Genomic DNA, 15891 nt, shown 5'->3' with positions numbered 1-15891 from the left:
GGCCCATCAGACTGTAGCTTGTTCCATGCACCCAGCATCCTCTGGGTGAATTTAAAGTGCTCTTTGATTCCATTAACCTGTCTTTGAACATGAAAATCTAAGTTCATAAGTTCTACGAACAGAATTAGGCCATTCGGCCCATCATGTTTACTCCACCATTCAATAATAGCTGATCTATCTTTCACCTCTCAACCCCATTGCCCTCCATTCATACCATAACCCCTGACAACCTTACTAATCAAGAATCTATCCAATTTTTGCCTTACAAATATCCATTGACAGTCTCCACAGCCGTTTGTGGAAATAAATTCCACAAATTCACCACCTCTGACGAAATAAATTCCTTTGTATCTCCTTTCTAAAGGTGTGTCTTTTATTCAGAAGCTACGGCTTCTGGTCACAGACTCCCATCTCCAGTGGAATCCTAGATTCCACTCAGTTCTACATTAAAATTAACTGATTTGAAGAAACTTTTCCTGCAGAATTGACGAGTGCAAATGATTACACTTTGGAAAGTAATTGACTTTAGGGTAATTTGAGAACCTAGCAAAGCTGTCCAGAAATTTTCTCCATCATAACCCTGAATGAACTGAAGTTGGCAAAATATAAATTAGAAAAAGCAATTATGGTTAACATTCTCAGAGAAAACTGCTGGAGTAACTCAGCGTGTCAGGCAACATCTCAGGAGAATATGGATAGATGACGTTTCAGGACATGATCCTTCCTCAGACTCATTGTGGTGGGGAGGGCGAGAGAAATCTGGAAGGGCAGGATAAAAGGTGGACACAAGTAACTCAGTGGGTCAGGCAGCATCACTGGAGAAAAAGAATAGTGGAAGTTTCGGATCCTGACCCTTCTTCAGATTGCTTTTTGGACAAAGCTTGGCAAGCGATAGGTGGATACAGGTGAGAGGGGTTTGTTTGGCAGATAGTTGGCACAGTGTGCTGGTATTTGAACATAGTGTAGCTCAGCGGGTAAGTGAGCGGGTCAGGCAGCATCTTTGGAAAAAAGGATACAGCACGTTTCGGGTCAGGACTCTTCTTCAGATTGATGATGGTGGTGGGCGGGGCATGGGGGAGAAAGCTGGAAGAGAGGAAGGGCAGGGCAAAGCCTGGCGAGTGATAGGTGGATAGACACGAGGAGGAGTATTTTATAGGTAGACAGTTACACAAAGGCAAATGAAGAAGCAAAAAGGGTGAGATAAGGATGGAAGAGGTGAGAACTGTGAATCCAGATGAAGGAATATCGGTGGAAGGGGATGGGGCGGGGAGGGGGGCTGTTGGAGTAGAAGGGTAAGGGGAGAAATGGGTGTAAATCCAAGTGGGGCACAGGGAGGAGATGGGGGGTTGGGGGTTGTAGATAGGTTAATTACCTGAAATTGGAGAATTGCATGTTCATTTATTGTACATTTTGTCTGACATTGACTGACATTTTCAGAGAGTGTTTGCACTCCCCAATCTTCTCTCCTCCCACTGCTGTCCCCAAGGGTCCAGCATGGACATTTAAAATGACGCTGATTGGAAAAATCACAATAGGTGCAATTTACACAGAGTCCGTGTTGACTTAAAACCCCTTGTAGCTTTATAACATCATCTAAGGTATGAGTTGTTTCTACATTTGACTTTGGGTGGAAAATCTACAAGGAACAATTAGTTCTTTCAGCACTGTGCAGAGAGCACCTTGATTTTCCTTAGCTGTGAATTGAGTAATTAAAGAATAAATTATTTCAGATTTTTTTTAATGACTGTCTCGGCAGCATTTCAGACAAGGGACCGTAACATAAAACTTTTGAAAAAAAAGGAGAGGTGCAGTGTCCTGGTGTTTGTAACTCTGTTCCACGACTGCAACAGGTAATTTATCCATTCTTGTTCCATTCGCCTATTTTTCCCCTTCACACTGATTCCCCGACCGAGAATATTACGTGCTGCAAAAACAAAATGCAGAAATATTTTGGATTAACGTTAACATAGAAACATAGAAATTAGGTGCAGGAGTAGGCCATTCGGCCCTTCGAGCCTGCACCGCCATTTAATATGATCATGGCTGATCATCCAACTCAGTATCCCGTACCTGCCTTCTCTCCATACCCTCTGATCCCCTTGGCCACAAGGGCCACATCTAACTCCCTCTTAAATATAGCCAATGAACTGGCCTCAACTACCCTCTGTGGCAGAGAGTTCCAGAGATTCACCACTCTCTGTGTGAAAAAAAGTTCTCCTCATCTCGGTTTTAAAGGATTCCCCCCTTATCCTTAAGCTGTGACCCCTTGTCCTGGACTTCCCAAACATCGGGAACAATCTTCTTGCATCTAGCCTGTCCAACCCCTTAAGAATTTTGTAAGTTTCTATAAGATCCCCTCTCAATCTCCTAAATTCTAGAGAGTATAAACCAAGTCTATACAGTCTTTCTTCATAAGACAGTCCTGACATCCCAGGAATCAGTCTGGTGAACCTTCTCTGCACTCCCTCTATGGCATTAAACATTTATAACCTTTAATTAGTTTACTTTAATTTAGTGATACGGTGTGTAAAGAGGTCATTCAGCTTACTGAGTCCGTGCCGATCACCAATCCCCATACACTAGCACTATCCTACACACTAGGGTCAATTTGCAAATGTGCTAAGCCAATTAACCTACAAACCTCCACGTCTTTGGAGTGTGGGAGGAACCCAAAGCACCCGGAGAAAACCCACAGAGGTCACAGGGAGAATGTGCAAACTGGATCAAACCATGAACCCTGCAATGCAGACCTAGCGTTTAGGTTCAGATTTATTATTGTCACATGTACCAAGATACAGTTACACAGAGAGCAGTGGGGGCCCTGGAATGCATTGCCAGAGGTGGTGTTGGTCAGTTATGATGGTGGCATTTAAGAGGTGTTTGGATAGGCACATGGAAGTGTAGGGAATACAGGGATATGAACCATGTGCATATGAGATTAGTTCAGCTAGGTATCATGTTCAGCACAAACACAGGGCTCTTTCCTGTGCTTTACTGTTCTGTGGTCTATATTCTATGTTCTGATACTACACATCGGTGCAATCGTCAAGCTCCAATACAATAGATAGAGTAAAGGGGAAGATAGAGTGCAGAATATAGTTCTCAGCATTGTAGTGCACAGTTCCGTGGACAAAGTCCATTGAACGCAATGGGGTAGAGGTGAATCGGACCGTACCCTAGCTAAGGGAGGGACCATTCAGAAACCTGATAACAGAGGAGAAGAAGCTCTTCCTGAGTCTAGCGGTGTGCACTTTCACCCTGGTTCGATCCTGACCACGGGCATGGTCAGTATGGAGTTTGTATGTTCACCCTGTGATTGCGTTAGTTTACTCCTTAAGTCAGCACACACTCAGTGGGCTGAAGGGCATGTTTTACATTTGTGTGTGTGTGTGTGACACCGCAGCCCCCCCCCCATGCATTGGGGGATGGGACCCAATGAGATGTCACCTAATAGGGGGGGGGGGGGGGGGAGGGGGGGGCTACTTGATCTAGTAGTATTTTAAATGGAGCACGTTTTATTCTGAGGAGTAAATTCTAACAGCAATTATAATTTGACCTAGGATTTCATTGGTACTTTATTGTCACATGCATCGAGGTACAGTGACATTCCCTTTTTGAATACTGTTCAGTAAATTCATAAGCATAATCATAGTTAAGTACTGTGTATAGGGAAAGTACACTGAGACAGTATTCAAGAGTCGTCATGTGTTTGGCGCCATTCTTCACGATTTTTTCCGTCTGTTATTTTGTTCTCCTCTCATTGGGCAGAAAACCTCCTTTGTAGCATCTCTGGAGAAAATGGACGAGTGATGACCTGAAGAAGGGTCTCGACTCGAAACGTCACCTGTTCCTTCTCTCCAGAGATGCTGCCTGTCCCGCTGAGTTACTCCAGCATTTTGTGGGCTGAAGGGCATGTTTTACATTAGTGTGTGTGTGTGTGTGTGTGTATGTGACACCGCAGTCCCGCCCCCCCCCCCCCCCCCCCCCCCCGCCGCAATGCATTGAGGGGATGGGACCCAACGAGATGTACAGGATAAATATATACTGTACAGGATAAAGGGAATAAAGTATAAAGTCAGTAAAGTCTGATCAAAGATACAGTAATCTGAGCATCTCCAAATGAGGTGCATAGTAGTTCAGGACCACTCTCTAACTGTGGTAGGGTGGTTCAGTTGCCTCATAACAGCTGGAAATAAATTGTCCCTGAATCTGGAGGTGTGTGTTTTCACACTACTATACCTCTTGCCCGATGGGAGAGAGGAGAAGAGGGAGTGGCCAGGGTGTGAGTCATCCTTGATTATGCTGGTGGCCTTGCCGAGGCAGCGTGAAGTGCAGATGGAGTCAATGGAGGGGAGTTGGTTTGTGTGATGGTTTGGGTGTCAGGTCAAGTGGATGAGAAAATATCCTAATTGGAAGGTTAAACTATGTAACCATATAAAGATATTTGGACCAGCACATGGCTCTAAAACATTTAAAGGGATTTGGGCCAAATGCAGTCGAATGGGACTGGGCCGGCATGGCTGAGCTGGGCCAAAGGGCCTGCTTCCATGCTGTGTAACACTATGAATCTATGGTAGACACAAAATGCTGGAGTAACTCAGCGGGCCAGGCAGTATCTCTGGAGCGAAGGAATGGGTGACGTTTCGGGTCAAGCTAACCCGAAACGTCACCCATTCTTTCTCTCCAGAGATGCTGCCTGTTCCGCTGAGTTACTCCAGCATTTTGTGTCTACCTTCAATTTAAACCAGCATCTGCAGTTCTTTCCTGCTATGAATCTATGACTATAAGCGTGATTGGCCATGAACTGTTTGATCTGCTGAAGTTAGCAATAAGTATTTTGGGCCTGGAGGATGAATATCCACCTTAGTCTTTTGGATGTGGAAGGAAACCGGATCAACCGGAGAAAACAGGGAGAACGTACAAAGTCCGAACAGACAGAACCCGTAGTCAAGATAGAACCCGTGTCTCTGGTGCTGTAAGGCATTAACTCTACCATTGCACCAATGTGCTGCCCTGCAGTTTACTTGGCAGAAGAAATAGCTTCTCTCCATATCACAGTTTTTCAAAGTTTTAAGCACCTTGATCAGATCATTCTTCAATTTCCTTTGGAAAAATTGGCTCTGTTGCTTGCTTGCTTGCAAAGCAACAGTGGGTAGACTGCAAGAGTACCTCACCAGGACCTTGGCACTCTGTATTTGCTAATATTGCATTGAATCCCAGACTCCAGACTGGGGTGAGCTGTCTAACTCATGAGATCACCCGGTGGAAGGGAGAATGAACGAGAAAGTGGTGACATACACTTGGCACAATAATGCCGGTTTTACTTATCATTTTCCTCCATTAAGTGATTTATCAGATGTCAGAGCTGAATTAAAAAGCTCTTGTGTGTAACTCATTGCTAATTGGAGGATGCATGAACAAAAGCAACCTGAACATTTTGAGACACAAGGGACTGCAAGCTGGTTTACTAAGGTAAAACACAAAGTGCTAGAGTACCGCAATGGATCAGGCAGCATCTTTGAAGAAAAGGAATCGGTGATGTTTTGGGCTGAGACCCTTCCTCAGACCTCTCTGCTTATTGAGTGATATTTTCTTTGCACAACATTTCTGGAGTTAAACGGCTTTCTGTTCAATCTCTTCACAACTTATTGTTGAAAAGGACATCTCAGAGCTCAGGATACAGACCTGACTTTTTTCACACAGAGAGTGGTGAATCTCTGGAACTCTCTGCCACAGAGGGTAGTCGAGGCCAGTTCATTGGCTATATTTAAGAGGGAGTTAGATGTGGCCCTTGTGGCTAAGGGGATCAGAGGGTATGGAGAGAAGGCAGGTACGGGATACTGAGTTGGATGATCAGCCATGATCATATTGAATGGCGGTGCAGGCTCGAAGGGCCGAATGGCCTACTCCTGCACCTAATTTCTTTGTTTCTATGTTTCTATGTTTCTATGGCAGTAAGTGTGGCTGTGCCATTATTTGGATAACACAGCACAAACAGTGTGGCACCCATTCACCTTCTGCTTGTTTGAGATTCACTTGTTGGATGTCATTAGTTACACGCAGTGTGTGGGAGGGAGTCACATGTCTAACACTGCCTGGTGTTAAGACACAGGGAACTGCAGGAGCTGGTTTACCAGGGAAAAGCCATAAAGTGCTGAAGCACTTCAATGGATCAGGCAGCTTCTCTGGAGAAAAATAACAATGACATTTCGGGTCGGCATCCTTTACTCTGAACTGAAATGTGACCTTTTAGTTTTTCCAGAGATGCTGCTGAGACCCGCTGAGTTACTCCAGCATTTTTGTGTCTATCTTCGGTATAAGCCAGCATCTGCAGTTCCTCCCTACACACAGTATCTCTGGGAAACATGGATAGGTGACATTTCGGGTTGGGACCTTCCTCAGGCTGTTGGTTGAAGAGCAGGTGTATAACAGGAATCTCAGAGGATGAGCAGTGAGAGAACGTTTTCTTCAAAGTAGGCATATCGTGAGGAGATTTTGCAGTAAGATAGGGACACAAGGAACAGCAGATGTGGGTTTTACAAAAAAAAAGACTCAACGTGCTGGAGTAACAGCAGTTTAGGCAGCAGCTCTGGAGAACGTCATCTATCCATGTCTTCCAGAGATGCTGCTTGACCCGTTGAGTTATTCCAGCACTTTGCATTTTATTGGAAGATGTCATTGTTATAAATCTTGCTGGACAGAAACTTCATGAGTACATTGCGTGTTTTATTTTTATAAAAATTCAGACACATAGAGCATTTAGCGTGCAGTTCTAGGTGGCTGCAAAAGATCTACCCAGTCTAATCACACACACTTCCCAGTTTCTCCCTGTAGCCTTGTAAGTTATGGCACATTACGTGTTCTTCCAGATATAACACGCAGCAAGCTTGCCTTCATCAGTCAGGAGATTATGAGTTCCAGTCCTACTCCTAAGATTATCTGGTGAATCTCTGGAACTCTCTGCCACAGAGGGTAGTTGAGGCCAGTTTATTGGCTATATTTAAGAGGGAGTTAGATGTGGCCTTGTGGCTAAGGGGATCAGGGGGTATGGAGAGACGGCAGGTACGGGATACTGAGTTGGATGATCAGCCATGATCATATTGAATGGCGGTGCAGGCTCGAAGGGCCGAATGGCCTACTCCTGCACCTAATTTCTATGTTTCTATTACAGCGCCACACAGTGCGAGAGATCTGGGATCGATCCTGACTACGGGTGCTGTCTGGACAGAGTTTATACATTTGCCCATGTGTTCCGTGGTACAGTGAAAAGTTTTTGTGAAGGACCTGTTTCCACGTTGTATCTCTAAAGTGTAAAGAGGTCTGAGCACAATCAGTCTGAAGAAGGGTCTCGATCAAAAAGTCTCCTATCCATTAGCTCCAGAGATGCTGCCTGATCTGCTGAGTTACTCCAGCACTTTGGGTTTTATCAACACCGCAGGTTATCTGGTCAACGTTACACTTCCCCCATTAAGTGCAAATTGGCTGCTCTACGGATAGTGACTATATTTTCACAGTGATTTGTTTTATGTCTCTATTTAAGGCTGTGAAAGACAATGTACAAATTCAAGCTCTGAACAGAATACTCCGCTCAAGACACAAGGAACCACACGCATGCTGGAAACTTGAGCAAAACAAAGAGTGCTGGGGTAAGTGGGTCAGGCAGCATCTGCAGGTCTGAAAACGCATAACTCCAGATTCAGGGACATTTTCTTCCCAGCTGTTATCAGGCAACTGATCCATCCTAGCACCAACTAGAAAGCAGTGCTGAGCTACCATCTACCTCATTGGAGACCCTTGGACTACCCGTAATTGGACTTTACTGGACTTTATCCTGCACGAAATGTTATTCCTTTTATCATTATATTTGTACACTGTGGTCGTCTCATTTGTAATCATGTATAGTCTTTGCGCTGACTGGTCAGCATGCAACAAGGTACCACCGTACCGTGATACACGTGACAATAAACTAAACTAAAACTGTTTTGGGTTGGGATCCTTCTTCATAATCCTCTACTTTTCCAGAGAGTTTTTACCTCTTTACTCTGCCCTCTCAGTCTGGGTCTTGCCCCTTTCCTGAACCCTGTCCCTCAGTCACAATAAATGCAGAGAATATGAGACAGGTGAACGGGTACACTTTTACCAGTGAGTTCATCCCCTGAGAGGCAGTAGGTATTGGATGTCACCCCTGTTCATTTCCGATGGGTGGGGGTGACTTGACAATTAAGTCTTTGCTTTCAACGTTGTAACGGGAGTGTTAGGTCAGAAGTTTAAAGTTACTGCTACATTTACATAGCGATTGTTCCCTCACTAAAGTCATTGTGAATTTTAATATAACAACGTGCAATGTAATCCCCTATTAGCTGGCGATGTTTTGTAATCCCCAAAGGAGTAAAATAATAAAAGGCAGCGTATATGTGTCTTCCTGAGTCTGGCATGAAGCAAGATATTGTTCTCGATAAAACACGTTCGACATATTTTTTTGTGAATTGCTGCAATCTACACCCTCTTTCCAGCGTTCGAGGGGTGAGCTGGTGATTGTTTGTGTGTGGTATGTTCCGTACTGGTTGAGGCGAGGAAAGATTGATCATGGTTGAGCTGGAGTAATCCCAAGCCTTCCACAGAATAGGATGAAATGTGAACTTCACCAGTCTCTTCCTTCACCTGGCACTGGGCATATCTCTCTGTCTTTGAGCCTTTTGCCAACCTTACTTTACCAGGTCGGAAGATAGTCATGAAGGGAACATCAAAGGTCCATACACACCTTTAACTATGCTTCACCTTTGAAGAGCAATTTTGGGCTCCATATCAGAGCAGGGATGTGCAGGCACTGTAGAGGGCCCAGAGGAAGTTTACGAGAATAATCCCAGGAAGGATTGGGTTAACATATGATGAGCGTTTGAAGACACTGAGCCTGTTCTCGCTGGAGTTTAGAAGGATGAAGGGGTTGCTCATTGAAACTTACTGAATAATGAAAGGACTGGATAGAGTGGATGTGGAGAGGATGTTTCCACTAATGGGAGAATCTAGAACCAGAGGCTCAGAATAAAAGGATATACCTTAGGAAGGAGATGTGGAGGAATTTCTTTAGCTAGGGGGTGGTGAACCTGGGGAATTGATTACTGCAGAGGCTGTGGAGGCCAAGTCAATGGATACTTTAAAGACAGAGACTGGAGTGGTTGTCAATAATTTATTTGTATGGGTGTCAGGGTTATGGAGAGGTGACAGAATGGGGTTGAGAGGGAAAGGCAGATCAGCCATGATTGAATGGCGGAGTAGACTTGATGGGCCGAATGGCCTAATTCTGCTCCTGTAACAGATGAACACTTATGAAATTATGATCAACCTTACCCACATTGCAAATACCCATTGTTAACAAAATAAATCCATGAACCTCAAGTTGAAGTTATTAATTGACTCAGGCTCAATCGCCATTTTCTGAAGAAAGTTCCAAAAGTCTCAGAAGATCGACCCTACAGAATGCCGGTGTAACTCAGTGGGTCATGCAGCATCTCTGGAGAAAAAGAAAACAAATAGGTGATGTTTCAAGTCGGAACCTTTCTTCAGACTGAGAGTAGACGTGGGTTGTGGGGGATGAAAAATAAACTGGAGGCGAGAAAAGGCCAGAAAAAAATCAAGGCTGGGAACAGATGACCTCAGGAAGGGTAGAGCCCATAATGGCCCAATGTTGGCTGGGGAAAGTCTGATAACAAGAGGGATACAAGGATGGGAACAGTGGAACTGGTAGGAGGACTAGGGCGGAGAAGGGGTGGAGAGTGGGGTGGGGAAAGAATGTAGAGAGAGGTGTTACTCCACACTCTCCACTGTCTCCACGATCTCATGGCCTGGTGGGGCTGCTGCCATGTTCATAGATTCATGAATCAGCAGCAGAATTAGTCCATTCAGCCCATTGAGTCTACTCTGCCATTCAATCATGGCTGATCTATCTTTCCCTCTCATTCCCAATTTCCAGCCTTCTTCCTCTCACCTTGGACACCCGTACTAATCAAGAACCTGCCAATCTCTGCTTTAAAAATACCCAATGGCTTGGCCTCCACAGCCGTCTGTGGCAATTAATTCCACATATTCACCACCCTCTGACGAAAGAAATGCCCCCCCTCATCTCCCTAAGACGTGCGGATTTGTAGGTTAGTTGGCCTCTGTAAATTACCCAAAGTGTGTAGGGAGTGGATGTAAAGGTGGGATAGCATAGAACTAGCGTGAATGGGTGATCAATGGTCAGACGATAGACACAAAGTGCTGCTCAGTGGGTCAGGCAGCATCTCTGTGGAAAAGGAATAGGTGACGTTTCGGGTCGGAACCCTTCTTCAAACCGATTGATGGCCAGTGTGGACTCGATGGACATCTGCAGTCCTTGTGTATCATTATAACACGTTTACTCAGTTTCTCATTCCATAGATACTGCGAGAAACTTTGAGTCTTTCCGGCATTTTTTGTCTATATTCCCAATTTACACCATTTGCCATTTTTACTATTTCATTACTATTCACGTTATTCACGTTATTGTATCATGCATCTATCTGTGCACTGTGGGTTGCTCGATTGTAATCACGTATTGACTTTCCGCTGACTGGTTAGCACGCAACAAAAGCTTTTCACTATATCTTGCTACATGTGACAATAATCTAAACCCAATTTGTCCTGTGCTTTCGATATGGTGGCTTACATGCATTGTCTGGTGTTGAAAATAATTAGTTTAATCGTCAACTTGCTTGTGCTGTATGTCCTTCAACAAACGCCTTCTCCTTACCAACATTGCCCTGCGAGCAATTGCACCCAGCGGCAGAAGATCTATCATGGAGATCTATTCATATCCTGAGGTCCAGTGGTCTGATGGACCTTGGATGGAGCAGTGCAGAAACATCCCTAATGCTGGGCAGAGCTGGATGTGGAACCCTTCCAGCGATGAAAACTTTCTGCACCAAGGATTTATTGGATTTAATGTCAGAGTGAGGCCACATGCAAATTGGAGGAACAACACCTAATATTGCGCCTGGGTAGTTTACAACCCAGAAGGATAAATATTGATTTCTCTAACTCCAGATAACCCCTGCATTCCCTCGCTCCAACCTCCAAACCACCCCCCCTTCCTCCCCCACCCTAGTTGTCGACCAGTTCCACTGTTAGCATCCCTGAATTCCTTTCGGCATTCCCCTGCCAACCATGGGGCCATTATGGGCTCCACCCTTCTTTGGTCATCTGCTGCTGCCTCTGTTTCATTCTGACCTTTTCCCACCCCTCTACTTTCAGCCTGAAGAAAGGTGCTGTCCCAAAATGTCATTTTTCTCCAGAGATGCTGCCTGACCTGCTGAGTTACTCCAGCACTTTGTGTCTACTTTAGATTTGATACTTAGTCATAGAGTCATACAGCGTGGAAACATTCCTTTCAGCCCAACTTGCCCACACCAACCAACATGTCCCATCTACACTAGTCTCACCTTCCTGTGTATGGCCCATATCCCTCTAAACCTGTCCTATCCATGTACCTGTCTAATTGTTTCTTAAACGTTGCAATAGTCCTTGCCGCAACTACCTCCTCTGGCAGCTTATTCCGTACACCCACCACCCTTGAAAAGTTACCCCTCAGATACCTATTACATTTTTCCCTTCACCTTAAACCTATGTCCTCTGATTCTCGAAACATGTTCTTTAAAACATGTTTAATTCTTTGAGCCACTTACAAATTCACAAACTCGAAGCACGGTGCAGAAAGTTGAAATTCCAACAGGAATTGCTGGCAACAACTTGTAAGAACTGGCCCAATTTGCCAAGTGGTGCCCCTGGTGTTAAAAACGTCTAGGAAAGAAACTGGAAGGAAACCAATACACATGGGGTTGGGATAACAGTTCAGCAGCCTGCCAGAATATCTTTAATCATGGAATGTATGACTGAGAATTAGGTCTACCCTGGACATTGTGAAAACGGACTGCAGGATTTTTCCTGTGGTAGCTGGTATGGCACTTTGCTTGTTTTAAAATGTCCTAGTTTAGTTTGATTTAGTTTCTTGTCATGTGTACTGAGGTACAGTGAAAAACTTATTTGTTGCATGTTATCCAGTCAATGGAAAGACTATACATGATTACAATCAAGCCGTCCACAGTACACAGATACAGGATAAAGGGAATAACGTTTATTGTAAGATAAAGTACGATAAAGCCTAATTGAAGATAGTCTGAGGGTCTCCAATGAGGTAGAAGGTAGGTCAGGACCGCTCTCTAGTTGGTGCGAGGGTGGTTCAGTTGCCTGATAACAACTGGGAAGAAACTTTCCCTGAATTTTGAGGTGTGTGTTTTCACACTTCAGTACCTTTTGCCTGATGGTGGAGGGGAGAAGAGGGTGTGACCAGGACGAGACTCATACTTGATTATGCTGGTGGCCTTGCCGAGGCAGCGTGAAGTGTAAATGAATTCAATCTGTAAAGTTGGTGAGAGTTGTTGGAGACATGCCGAAACTCCAAGGAAAAAGAGTCGTTGGTGTGCTTTCTTGGCCATTACTTCGATATGGCTGGTCCTCGTCAAGTGCTGGTGATATTTACTCCAAATAACTTGCAACTTTCAACCAGCTCTATTTTGGCACTGCCAACGTGGACTGTGGATATGTGAACTGCTTCACTTCCCAAAGTTGATCACAATCTGCTTTGTTTTGCTGACATTGAGATAAGGGTTGTTGTCCTGGCACCAGGTTAGGAGGATCTCAATCTTTTTTCTCGCAGAGGGCAGATAATCTTTGTTCCTGAGAGTGGTTGGAACAGGTCATCAAATATATTTAAGTTGGAGATGGACAGATATTTGGAAGATGGAGGAATTGAGGGTTACAGGGATCTGGCACAGACGCTGAGGCCAACAGAGACCAGCCATGATCACATTGAATGGCGGGCAGCTTGAGGCCCCTGCTGGCCCATTCCTGCTCCTAATTTCCTGTGTTCTATGATGAAAGGAGTCTTCATGTTGGAACATTGTTGGTGGGTTGGGACGGAAATAGACAATCTGGAATCCAAGGTAGTTGGAGACACAGTTTTGTCTCGAGGGAGATTAATGTAGTTTAATTTAATTTAGTTTAGTTTAGTTTTAGTTTAGTTTAGTTTAGTTTACGGAAACAGCATGGAAATAGGCCTTTTGGTCCATCGCGTCCATGCCAACCAGCGATCAGCTATACAAATGTTCTATCCTGCACACTAGGGACAATTTTATAGAAGCCAATTAACCTACAAACCTGCATGTCTTTGGAGCGTGGGATAAAACCTGAGCCCCAGAAGAAAACCCACGCGGTCACGGGGAGAATGAACAAACTCTGTAGAGATGGCCCCCATCACAATCAGGATCGACCCAAGGTCACTAGCACTGTAAGGCAGCAACTCGACTGCCATGTCACCGTGCCGAGATGGGAAAGACAGATACACACAAACCTGGCTTTTAAACTAGACCACCCACACGCTCAAAATAAAAATAAAGAAAAATAATTAAACTCAGTGTACCTTTTGGATTATCAGCGCAAAATGTAAAGATAGTCCCCAAATCCCCTGTCAAGACATAAAAGAAGGGTTTTAATTAAGGGTCTCATGTGTTGAGTCACTTCCACCCGAACGAATTACTTTTCTTCAATAAATGGCAAATGAAACACAATTAAGTCTTACCTATCCTCACCTATGGGATTCCTGTTCATGAAACACTTTAGAGCTCATTCTTACTGAATCCCCTTTGTCCTAGTTCCAATGTTTGGAATAATGGACAGACGGCGATAGATTACAAGCGGGGCTACACTGCCGTGCGTTGCTTATTTGGCAGTTCTGCTCAGGAGTGGTGCGCTGATGAATGAAATCTCTCATCTAAAACCAACAAAAGGACCCGCTACCTCGCTCTAATCCGTTTCCAGTCATCTTTCATGACCAACAAAGCTCCCTGGCGCACTTGCTGAGGAGGTTTGACGGTTTCACTCAGATCTAGTTGTGTGAGAAGATTAGGATAACAAGGGGACCACACAAGCAGCCCAGTGATCAGCCGGGGCAAGGGGATGGGAGCCACGATTTGGGGAAGATAAAACAAACATGCATGTAGTATACAAAAAGACACAAACTGCTGGAGTAACTCAGCGTGTCAGGCAACATCTCTGGAGATCACGGATTGGTGAAAATTACTAAATTATCTTTGAGATGGCGATACACAAACACAGTCTTTGGCAGGTGAACTTCATCATAATTTTGGTGGTAGAAAATGCAGTCTTCATGAACTGCACATCATCGCAGAATCATAAGGTTATTAACCACGGAAACGGGCCCTTAGGCCCAACTGGCTTATGCCAACCAAGCTGCCCTCCTGAACTCATCCTATTCGCCTGCATTTGGCCCATATCTGTACCACTTCCTCTGACATCTCGTTCCATATAAGCACCACCCTCCATGTGAAAACATTATATCTTCCCTCTCTCACTTTAAAACTCTGCCTTCTAGTTTTGGACTTCTCCGTTCTGCCTTAAAAAAACCTTTAAGGATTTTGACAGGCTTCCATTGGCATATCTGGTTGCCATTGTTTGCTCTGGACTGTAAGGGTCGTGACCCCAATATCATGACATCATACAAGGCAACCTTTGCCACAGCATCAATGTGTCTATGGCATGTACTTTGCTCAGAGCTGTTCGTCTGCACAGTTAGTCATCATTTAGTTAGCCAATACCTGATAAACCCTCAGATTTTCCTGTGGTGCTCCATGTCTGTGACTATCCTGTCATGATTTTACATTAAACTTTAGACTTTAGAGATGATTCATGATTTTTCATGATTGCAACATGCGCCTTAATTTAGTTCAACAAAGAAACTGACAAGTTACTAAAGAACAGCATGAAAACAGGCCCTGGGCCCACCGAGTCACAGCCGACCAGCGATCATGCAGTGCACTAACATTATCCTTCACACTAGGGACAATTTACATTTTTTATTGGCAAAGGTCTTTCTTGACATTATCTCCTTTGAGAGAGTTTCCTTTTCCAAAGTTATATCAAAGTGCTGGCCTCTATCCTTCTGTGTCCTTGCTAGCCAGTATGCAAAGTGTGATCACAGGCACTTTTATCTGCTTCAGTAGCTTTTGCTGTATTGTTTGGGTCCCCTGGTTGCATTGCCTTCATTTGAGCATCGAGCCCTTGCCCATAATTTATTCCTGTCACTCGGCCTGCTAATGTTGATGCGAAACACACCCATCGTTCGCAATTCCAAAACAAGACAAGTCCAGCGACTATTGAGCAGTTATGCTGGCCCTTGAAACCTTCTCGAAGTTTTTTAACATCAAGGAGCTTGCACTGTCGGGTTGAGACTGACATCGGGAAGCTTCAAATGCCGCACGACGTTCAACTAGCCCCGGGGTAGATCACCCAGCGCGGTGGAGCTGTGATTCCCCCCCAACCCCCGATGCAGGAGCTTGATCGCCCCAATGAGAAGGCCCGCCGCTGGCTACGGGAGTAAGATCGTCCCGTCAACGGAAGGTTAGAGGCCCCCGACCGCTGGAGAACAAAGAACGGAGAGATTGAACTTTTTTTCGCCTTCTATCACAGTGAGGAATGTGGAGGAGTCACTGTGGTGGATGTTCATGTTAAACTGTATTTTGTGTGTTCTGTTGCTTTTTATTGGTATCAACGGAGGAGGCCCAGGACAGAAAGGTAAGTGTAGGAATGGGCAGGGGAGTTAAAACAATCAGTGGCCGGGAGATCCAGCAGGCCGGGCAGGCCGAGCTCTACGAGCGTTATGCGTAACGGTCGCCTACACTTGGTCTCCAGGAAGTAAAGGAAGCCACTTCGGGAACACCAAATGAACTGTCAGGGAAATGAACTGTAAGACATGGGAGTTCCACCTTTAGATCAGTCGGTACAAGGAACATCTTGAATCAG

The 15891-nt window shown here is 44.8% G+C and overlaps 1 long non-coding RNA gene across 1 annotated transcript; it reads right to left on the bottom strand.

Annotated features, from left to right (window-relative positions):
* Positions 1-1511: 1511 nt before the first annotated feature.
* Positions 1512-14037, bottom strand: LOC129705319 (uncharacterized). Its single transcript, XR_008724880.1, has 3 exons — positions 13652-14037; positions 13493-13537; positions 1512-1924 (listed from the first exon to the last, which is right to left on the bottom strand). It is a non-coding gene; the product is annotated as an uncharacterized LOC129705319 (long non-coding RNA).
* Between the last annotated feature and the right edge of the window lie 1854 nt (positions 14038-15891).

This window comes from Leucoraja erinacea, chromosome 17 (assembly GCF_028641065.1).
Source record: "Leucoraja erinacea ecotype New England chromosome 17, Leri_hhj_1, whole genome shotgun sequence".
NCBI classification, from domain to species: domain Eukaryota; kingdom Metazoa; phylum Chordata; class Chondrichthyes; order Rajiformes; family Rajidae; genus Leucoraja; species Leucoraja erinaceus.
The sequence above is the reverse complement of the archived record's forward strand: the minus strand, read 5'-3'. Positions and strand labels throughout refer to the sequence as shown.